The sequence below is a fragment of the Triticum dicoccoides genome, chromosome 1A, assembly GCF_002162155.2.
Source record: "Triticum dicoccoides isolate Atlit2015 ecotype Zavitan chromosome 1A, WEW_v2.0, whole genome shotgun sequence".
Taxonomy (NCBI): domain Eukaryota; kingdom Viridiplantae; phylum Streptophyta; class Magnoliopsida; order Poales; family Poaceae; genus Triticum; species Triticum dicoccoides.
In genome coordinates this window covers 559,570,004-559,578,357 of record NC_041380.1, presented here as the reverse complement: position 1 = coordinate 559,578,357, position 8,354 = coordinate 559,570,004, and the positions used below count along the sequence as shown (strand labels likewise).

General features: G+C 48.3%; 1 pseudogene; it reads right to left on the bottom strand.

The window, feature by feature from the left end:
* Positions 1-1,426: 1,426 nt before the first annotated feature.
* On the bottom strand, positions 1,427-2,966 carry LOC119355228 (annotated as a pseudogene).
* Between the last annotated feature and the right edge of the window lie 5,388 nt (positions 2,967-8,354).

Sequence of the window (8,354 nt, the reverse complement as noted above, 5' to 3'; positions counted from 1 at the left end):
TCACCCTTTAGTGCCGGTTACAGAACCGGCACTAAAGGGCCTTCCGAACCGGTGATAATGCCCGGTTCTGCACTAGTGCCACAATTCTTCGTTCGAGATGGTTCAGTTTCTAAGCATGTACATGCCAACTTTTGTGAGATCGTCTCAAATTTTTACCACAACATACTGAGGTCATATCATGACACCATGCCAAGTTTCATATTTTCAGACTTCACTTACAGTTTCTAGAATAAAAAACCAAAAAATTCAATTTTTGTGGTTGACTCTTGCGATAGAGATTTTTGAAGTTTCTTATCATTTCTTGTATAAGTATACTAGTATAGTCAAGACCCAAAATACGATTTTCATACCGTTTTTGTGCACTATTTCATGTACTCGGAGTTCAAATTTGAATTATAACCATTAAATATCAACAAATGCACTTAATGACTTAAATATAGCAAATGAACCCCGACAAATGTCAAATTTGAACATGGAGGATGCCATGGTGTATGTTGATTGTAGAAAATTTTCCAAGGTCACACGATGAAGCAAATGTGAATTCGCCTTCAAATCTGATGCATTCACTATTAAAACCACAATTCTTCCTTAGAGATAGTTCGGTTTCTAAGCAGTGTACATGCCAACTTTTTTAAAACTATATAAATTTTTACCATAACGTACGGAGTTCACATACACAATGCCAAGTTTCATGTTTTCTAGACTTCATTTACATTTTCCAAAATTTAAAAACCTATAAACTAAATGGTCATGCAAATATCTAGACGATATTCTATTTGCATGAGTTTTGTACTTCTTCACCTCTTCCGCGAGTCTGCTATTGGATTATTTATCTATAATTCTTACGATTATGTGATGCCAAGCCATTGTTGATGGCATGTATATGTGCATAAATCTACTGATTATTATGATATACAAATCTTGCCGTGCTTGAACAAATGACATGGCGTCTCCTTGATTTGTAGGACTTGTCATCCATACGTCTTATCCCTAAAACCCATATATTACTATGGTTGGTCATATATATAATGCTTGCATGATTGAGTCGTATGGATTAGCTTTCACCATTAGATCTTACAAATTAATGGTCCAACGATTTGAACGTGACATAAAAGATCTCATCAAGAAGATATAACACATACTAGTAAAAAAATAATAGCGGGAAAAAGTTGGCAACAAGTGGTAAAACCAATCCATAAATGATACTATATCTAGCAGTTTAAAGCGCATATCACATTGTTCTCGAAAAGAATACTAAACTTAACCATGGCCAGTTTGGCCACATCCATCTGTTTATTACATCTGCTAACTAAATAAAAAGAGACAAACTTCAATTTAATAGACCCTGAACCCACGTCTAAGAGAAACTAGATTTAAGATGCTTGTGGCTAGCCAAGTCGAGATGGATGAGTGGCTGCATGACAATTTAGTTGGGAGCGAAGAAGATCTCGGAGTCGAGCCTCTTGGAGCGGAACATCTTCTCCATCTCTGGAGTTGTGTTGAAGGCCGTCTCTAGCACCGCCGGTGATATTGCCTTCCACACTGAAGTCCTCCCCGCCAAGTGGCTAAAGATTGGGCTACATTTTAGATGAAACAAAAATTAGTTGAGATCAAATGTAGCATCGTTTATCTCTACAATGCAATTGCTTTGAGATGTGCAGTAAAATATAGTTTAGGTTGACCTTGGTTCACTTTATGACAAAGAAAACAAGCTACGATGAATACTTAGTTTGTGTGTATGTGACTATATGCGGTGAAATTTCAAAATTTATAAGAACCTTTTTCACAAGAAAGGGCATAAAGTAGTATCAATAATTTCGTTGACATCTCCTAAAGAATTACTCCAATATATATAAATTCCTGAAAAAAGAAGTGTATGTTAAGCTACCATTTTATTTCTATGTTTATATCTATATTGTTGCTACCAAAATGCAGCTAGACAAGATACCATGGCAATGTAAAGAATATAAAAATCGCGACTATTTAAGTGAACCTTTTTTTGATTAACTGTGCACCCAATAATTGTATGGTAGATTGGAAATAATTAATATACTTCAATTTTGAAATACTTAGACAGCATATACCGAACAAAAATAGTGCATGCCAGCAGATCTGGTACACATGCTTCAAGAGTTCTACTACGGTGCAGTTATTAGAAATTAAAAATGTGGAAGTCTCCCACGGTTCACTGAAGAAGAAGTATATACGTACTTGGGAGTGGTGATGATGGAGAACCACTCCATGCCGGTGTCGTCGGCGATCTTGGAGACGACGAAGAACCTGGGCACGATGAAGAGGCACCCACCCTCGGCGCGGGTCTCCAGCACGCGGGTGCCGTCGATGCCCACCACCTGCACGCGCCCGCTCCCGCGCACGATGTACGTCACCTGTACGCCGAGTCGCACGAGAAGCCCGGCGAGCACATGGAGTGCGCGTCGATCCTCACGAGGTCGGCGCCGAGCCCGACCTCCTTCACCAGCGGCAGGTTGGCCGTGTTGAGCACCACCACGCGCCCGCCGCCCTTGATGTCCACGTCCAGCGGCGCCTCCAGGCAGTTGAGCACCATGCCGTCACGGTCCTCGGGCCGCGGCGCCGGCATCCTGTGTCCCTCGGCGAGCTTCACGATGCCGGAGCCGGGCTGGGTGGAGACGAGCTTGGCGGCGGAGTCCTGGTCCAGGTCCCACGCGCGCGCGACGAACTCGGTGGAGAAGCCGGTGAAGATGCCGGAGGCGCCCGTGAGCTGGAAGTTGGTGAAGCGGCCGGGGCGGTGGCCCTTGGAGGTGTCGCCGAGGAAGAGCACCACGAGCTCGCCCGCGGCGGCGTTGTGCCACCAGGTGACGGCGCCCGAAGGGGAGCGCGAGGGCGTCGCCCTCCTTGACGGGGATCACCTTCTCCCTGGCGGCCTCCGGGAGGACGACCCCGCAGGCGCCGGCGCCCTGGAGGACGTAGGCGACCTTGTGGCCCATGATTCGACATACGTGAATCCCATGTCGTATTCTTGTGGCCCAAGCATTTTTTCAATTTTGTGCAGAGCATTCGTTGTTATGCGAAAACTTTCCGTCTTTCTTGGTTGATGAAAGTAGATTTTGTGAACAGGAGTTGATCCTTGATCACTCTGAGGAGAATAACTGCGAATATAGCATTTGCGAGTTTGTAATCTTTGAGAAAAATAAGGTTGATGATGGTGCTACTCATAGGAGTTTGTAATCTTATTTCACTGGAATTCAGTTTGTGTTTGTATCGGTGATCCATCATGAACTATGCTCGTTTGGTTTGATGCCCGTTATGCTAAAATTTGCCGAGGCGGAATCTCGAATTAGGGAAGATTGTCACCAATTTTCTTGCAAATGACTTGCCCTCTAAAAATCGGCCAAATCAGAGTCACCCTTCATGGGCAAAACAGATCCTTAGACAATATACTCCACTCTAGAGAGACCAAGCCTTGTGATAGGACATGAGATCAAGTTAAGCACCCACGTTAAAACCTCAGCAAATTTACACAACACACCGTTATGTTACAAAAACACAGCAGATAAGCCAGTGTTTCATTGATATTCCCTCCGTTTCTAAATATAAAACCTTGTAGAGATTTCAATACGTACTACATACAAATGTAGTCATATTTTAGGGTGTAGATTCAACTATTTTGCTCCGTATATAGTCCGTATTGGAATGTCTAAAAAGTCTTATATTTAGAAACGGATAGAGTACATGACAAGAACAAAACTGAGTTAACTCCCAAAAAGGACTGCAATATAGATAAAATAAAAGGTACTTCCTCCTATCCAAAATAAGTGTCGCGGTTTTAAACTAAGGTTAATCTACTACCTCTATAAAAGCACGAGAGGGCGGAGAATCAAACAATCTCATTCATCCAAATAACTCGATCTGATGGTCCACGCGGCTCCAATGTTTGTAGTGCTAAACACGTTTAGTGCCTTCAGCAGCCCGCAGTCATCCCGCCGCTAATTAGTTTTACCTTCCCGAAATAGCAACTGCTCGCATTGCACGATCGCACGATTTCCTCATGCCCTCTGCCTCTCTCCCCCGCCTTCCCATCTAGCCGCTGGTCGTCGCACGGTGCTCCTACGCTTCGCTGCCTCTTTCATCTGGCCACCACCCTCTCCTACCAGTGGGTCGCTGCCCTCTGCTCCACCATTGCTTCTTCTGCTCCGTCGGCACCTCGCCGCCCTGCGCTCCCACCTATGCGCAACCCCGTCGGCCGCAACACTTTGTCGCGCCTCACACTGCCGCCGCCCTCCCGCCGACGATGTCTCGCCTTGCGGCAGCGCCCGGCACGCACGCCCCGCAACGGCGCCTCTCGGTCATCCGGTCCCGTCGTCTACCCATCTCGCTGGCGGCGAGGCGGCCAAGAAGATCTCCAGTGGCGCATCCTTTGCCGGCTGCAGTGCCCCTTCAAACATCGTCCTGCATCCCTGATTTATCCCGAGGGACAACCTACAAGGAGTCGGTGTAGTTATTGTAGGGCGATGTTGGCTTTCTCTTCCTTGACTCCACTCTGTTCTCTCTCCCCCGAGCATGCAACCATGGTAAGGTTTCCCCGCTACCACTCCAATTCCTCTACTTCCACACGACATGTACCTCAGCCCCGCAGATGAGCAGGAGCAGCAGCGATGCGAGGGCGGGGAGACGAGGAAGCCTGGAGTACAAGACGAAGGGACGCAGAAGATGCACCAGACTCTGGAGAAGTTGCTGCGAGGAGGGTCAGTGATGATTTACATACAGATGGAATACACGCACAAGATAGCATATGCACCTTTAGATTGATAAGGGGCGTGTTAGAAAAAATATATTGTATTTTTCTTTTAATCCGTGATAAATTGAAAGGTTTTGGTTACAGTTTTCTTGGCTGAAACCATGAAACAAGTTGTCTTTCAATACTGGACACTTTTGATTTTTAGCTCCTCTTTTTTCTTTGGATTGTGGAAAAAGAAGTGTAACAGAATCATTCTCTCCCAACCTTCCTAGGCTGCAGTTCAATGGTGTGATGCCATATTAATGGTGTTCTTCGCAACATGGAAGCCTCAATAAATTCAGGTCAGTGGTGATTTACATACAGATGGAATTTGCTTCATAACGCTTGATCTTCTTCCCGGAAAAAAGATGGTGCTTTTTTATGCATATATTTTTGTAGATATATGAATCATGAATTAGTTGGTTATATAATCCTTTGAGGAAGTTCTTGTAAACATGACGTGACGCCCCGATTTGACCGTACACTAATCATGCACGCAAATGTGTGCAATCAAGATCAAGGACTCACGGGAAGATATCACAACACAACTCTACAAATAAAATAAGTCATACAAGCATCATATTACAAGCCAGGGGCCTCGAGGGCTCGAATACAAGAGCTCGATCATAGACGAGTCAGCGGAAGCAACAATATCTGAGTACAGACATAAGTTAAACAAGTTTGCCTTAAGAAGGCTGGCACAAACTGGGATACAGATCGAAGGAGGCGCAGGCCTCCTGCCTGGGATCCTCCTAACTACTCCTGGTCGTCGTCAGCAGGCTGCACGTAGTAGTAGGCAACTCCCAAGTAGTAGTAGTCGCCGTCGACGGTGGCGTCTGGCTCCTGGGCTCCAACGTCTGGTCGCAGCAATCGGGTATAGGAAGGGGGAAAAGGGGGAGTAAAGCAACCGTGAGTACTCATTCAAAGTACTCGCAAGCAAGGAGCTACACTACATATATATGCATTGGTAACAAATGGAAAAGCGGTATCTTATGTGGACTAAACTGCAGAATGCCGGAATAAAAGGGGGATAGCTAGTCCTATCAAAGACTACGCTTCTGGCAGCCTCCGTCTTGCAGCATGTAGAAGAGAGTAAACTGAAGTCCTCCAAGTAGCATCGCATAGCATAATCCTACCCGGCGATCCTCTCCTCGTCGCCCTGTTAGAGAGCGATCACCGGTTGTATCTGGCACTTGGAAGGGTGTGTTTTATTAAGTATCCGGTTCTAGTTGTCATAAAGTCAAGGTACAACTCCAAGTCGTCCTGTTACCAAAGATCACGGCTATTCGAATAGATTAACTTCCCTGCAGGGGTGCACCACATAACCCAACACGCTCGATCCTATTTGGCCGGACACACTTTCCTGGGTCATGCCCGGCCTTGGAAGATCAACACGTCGCAGCCCTACCTAGGCACAACAGAGAGGTCAGCACGCCGGTCTAAATCCTATGGCGCAGGGGTCTGGGCCCATCGCCCATTGCACACCTGCACGTTGCGTACGCGGCCGGAAGCAGAACTAGCCCCCTTAATACAAGAGCAGGCTTACGGTCCAATCCGGCGCGCGCCACTCAGTCGCTGACGTCACGAAGGCTTCGGCTGATACCACGACGTCGAGTGCCCATAACTGTCTCCACGTAGATGGTTAGTGCGTATAGGCCAGTAGCCAGACTCAGATCAAATATCAAGATCTCGTTAAACGTGTTAAGTATCCGCGAACACCGACCAGGGCCAGGCCCACCTATCTCCTAGGTGGTCACAACCTGCCCTGTCGCTTCGCCACAAAGATCCACACAAAGGGCCGTTGGGACAAAGGTCCTTTCAGCCCCCAATCCGTGAATCACTCGCGGGTGCTCCACAAGTCGACCCGACTTTAGTCACCACATGTATCATGTATAAAGTATATAGTATATACCCGTGATCACCTCCCGAGTGATCACGGCCCGATAATATAGCATGGCAGACGGACAAGAATGTATGGCCACTGATGACAATCTAGCATCCTATACTAAGCATTAGGATTGCAGGTAAAGGTAACAACAGTAGTAGCAAGGACATGCTATGCATCAGAATAGGATTAACGAAAAGCAGTAACATGCTACACTACTCTAATGCAAGCAGTAGAGAAAAGAGTAGGCGATATCTGGTGATCAAAGGGGGGGCTTGCCTGGTTGCTCTGGCAAGAGAGATGGGTCGTCAACACCGTAGCCGTACTGGGTAGCAGCGGCGTCGGTCTCGATGTCTAGCGAGAGAAGAGGGGGAAGAAACAATAAATATAATGCAAACAGAAGCATGACGATGCATGACATGACAAAGCGTGATGCTAGGTGTGCCCTAACGCGGTACGAGGTGGTACCAGTGAAGGGGAGGAACATCCGGGAAATTATCCCTGGTGTTTCGCGTTTTCGGGCAGAGGAGTCGGAGGGGAAAAGTTGCGTGTTCGCTATGCTAGGGATGCGTGGCGGACGAACGGGTTGCGTATCCGGGTTCGTCTCGTCGTTCTGAGCAACTTTCATGTACAAAGTTTTTCCATCCGAGTTACGGATTATTTTATATTAATTTTAAAGATTTAATTCATTTTTAAAATTAACAGAATTAATTTAATTAGAAAATGTAATTATGATGTCAGCGTGATGTCATTAGTCAACTGTCTGTTGACTGGGTCAACAGACGTGTGGGTCCCATTCGTCATTGACTAAGACTAATTAACAGTAGTTAGGTTATCTTAGTAGGTTAATTAGGTTTAATTAGTTAATTAACAGAATTATTTTAAGTTAATTATTAATTAACTAATATTATTATTCCTTTTATTATTTTCATTTTACGTTCTGGGGCGTGGGGCCCCCTAGTCAGTGGCCCAGAGGGCCACAGCGATTCGGGCACCGCTGGTATGCGGGCGCGCAGGTTACGTGCGCAGGAACCCGGCCCAATTGGGCAAATGCCCAGATCGACAGGGGGGCGCCGGCCATGGGCATGGCAAGCCCGGCCGCCTGGGACGACAGCGGCAGCGGCGAGGCCACGCCGGGGTGGCGCCGGGGCGGGGAGCGAAGGCGCGGCGTGGGCAAATGGCGGGACGGCGAGCGACGGCGGGCGCAATAGCGATCGGGGCGAGGGGAGCATCGCGAGCATGGGGGCGGACACGCGCAAGCCGTGGACGGCGCGGGGCGGCCGGTGGGTGAGCACGGCGCGCGCGGAGCCTCAGCACGGGGCGGCGGCGAGTGTGCACGTGCATAGGGCACGGCCGGGCGTGAGGAGCGGGTCGAGCAGGCAGGTGCGGCCTTGCGCGCGCAGTCGACGCTGACATCACACAGGGGCGGGCTTCGCGGCGCGGTGGCCGGAATGGGCAACGGGGACGGGGAGAGAGGGGGTGCTCACGGAAGGTGTAGGGAATGGGGCAGCGGTTGTTGGGGAGGACGACGGCGACGACGAGCGTGGCGGAGACGGGATACAGGCCGGCGAGGAAGAGGAGGCAGGTCGGCGAGGTAGTGGAGGCAGGCCGGCGAGGTGGCGCGGGCTCCGGGCGGCGGCGTCCAACGGCGAGGGGCGGCGCGGTCGTCGCGGCGGGGTTCGTTCCCCCGATCCGATCTGGATCGGGGAGGAG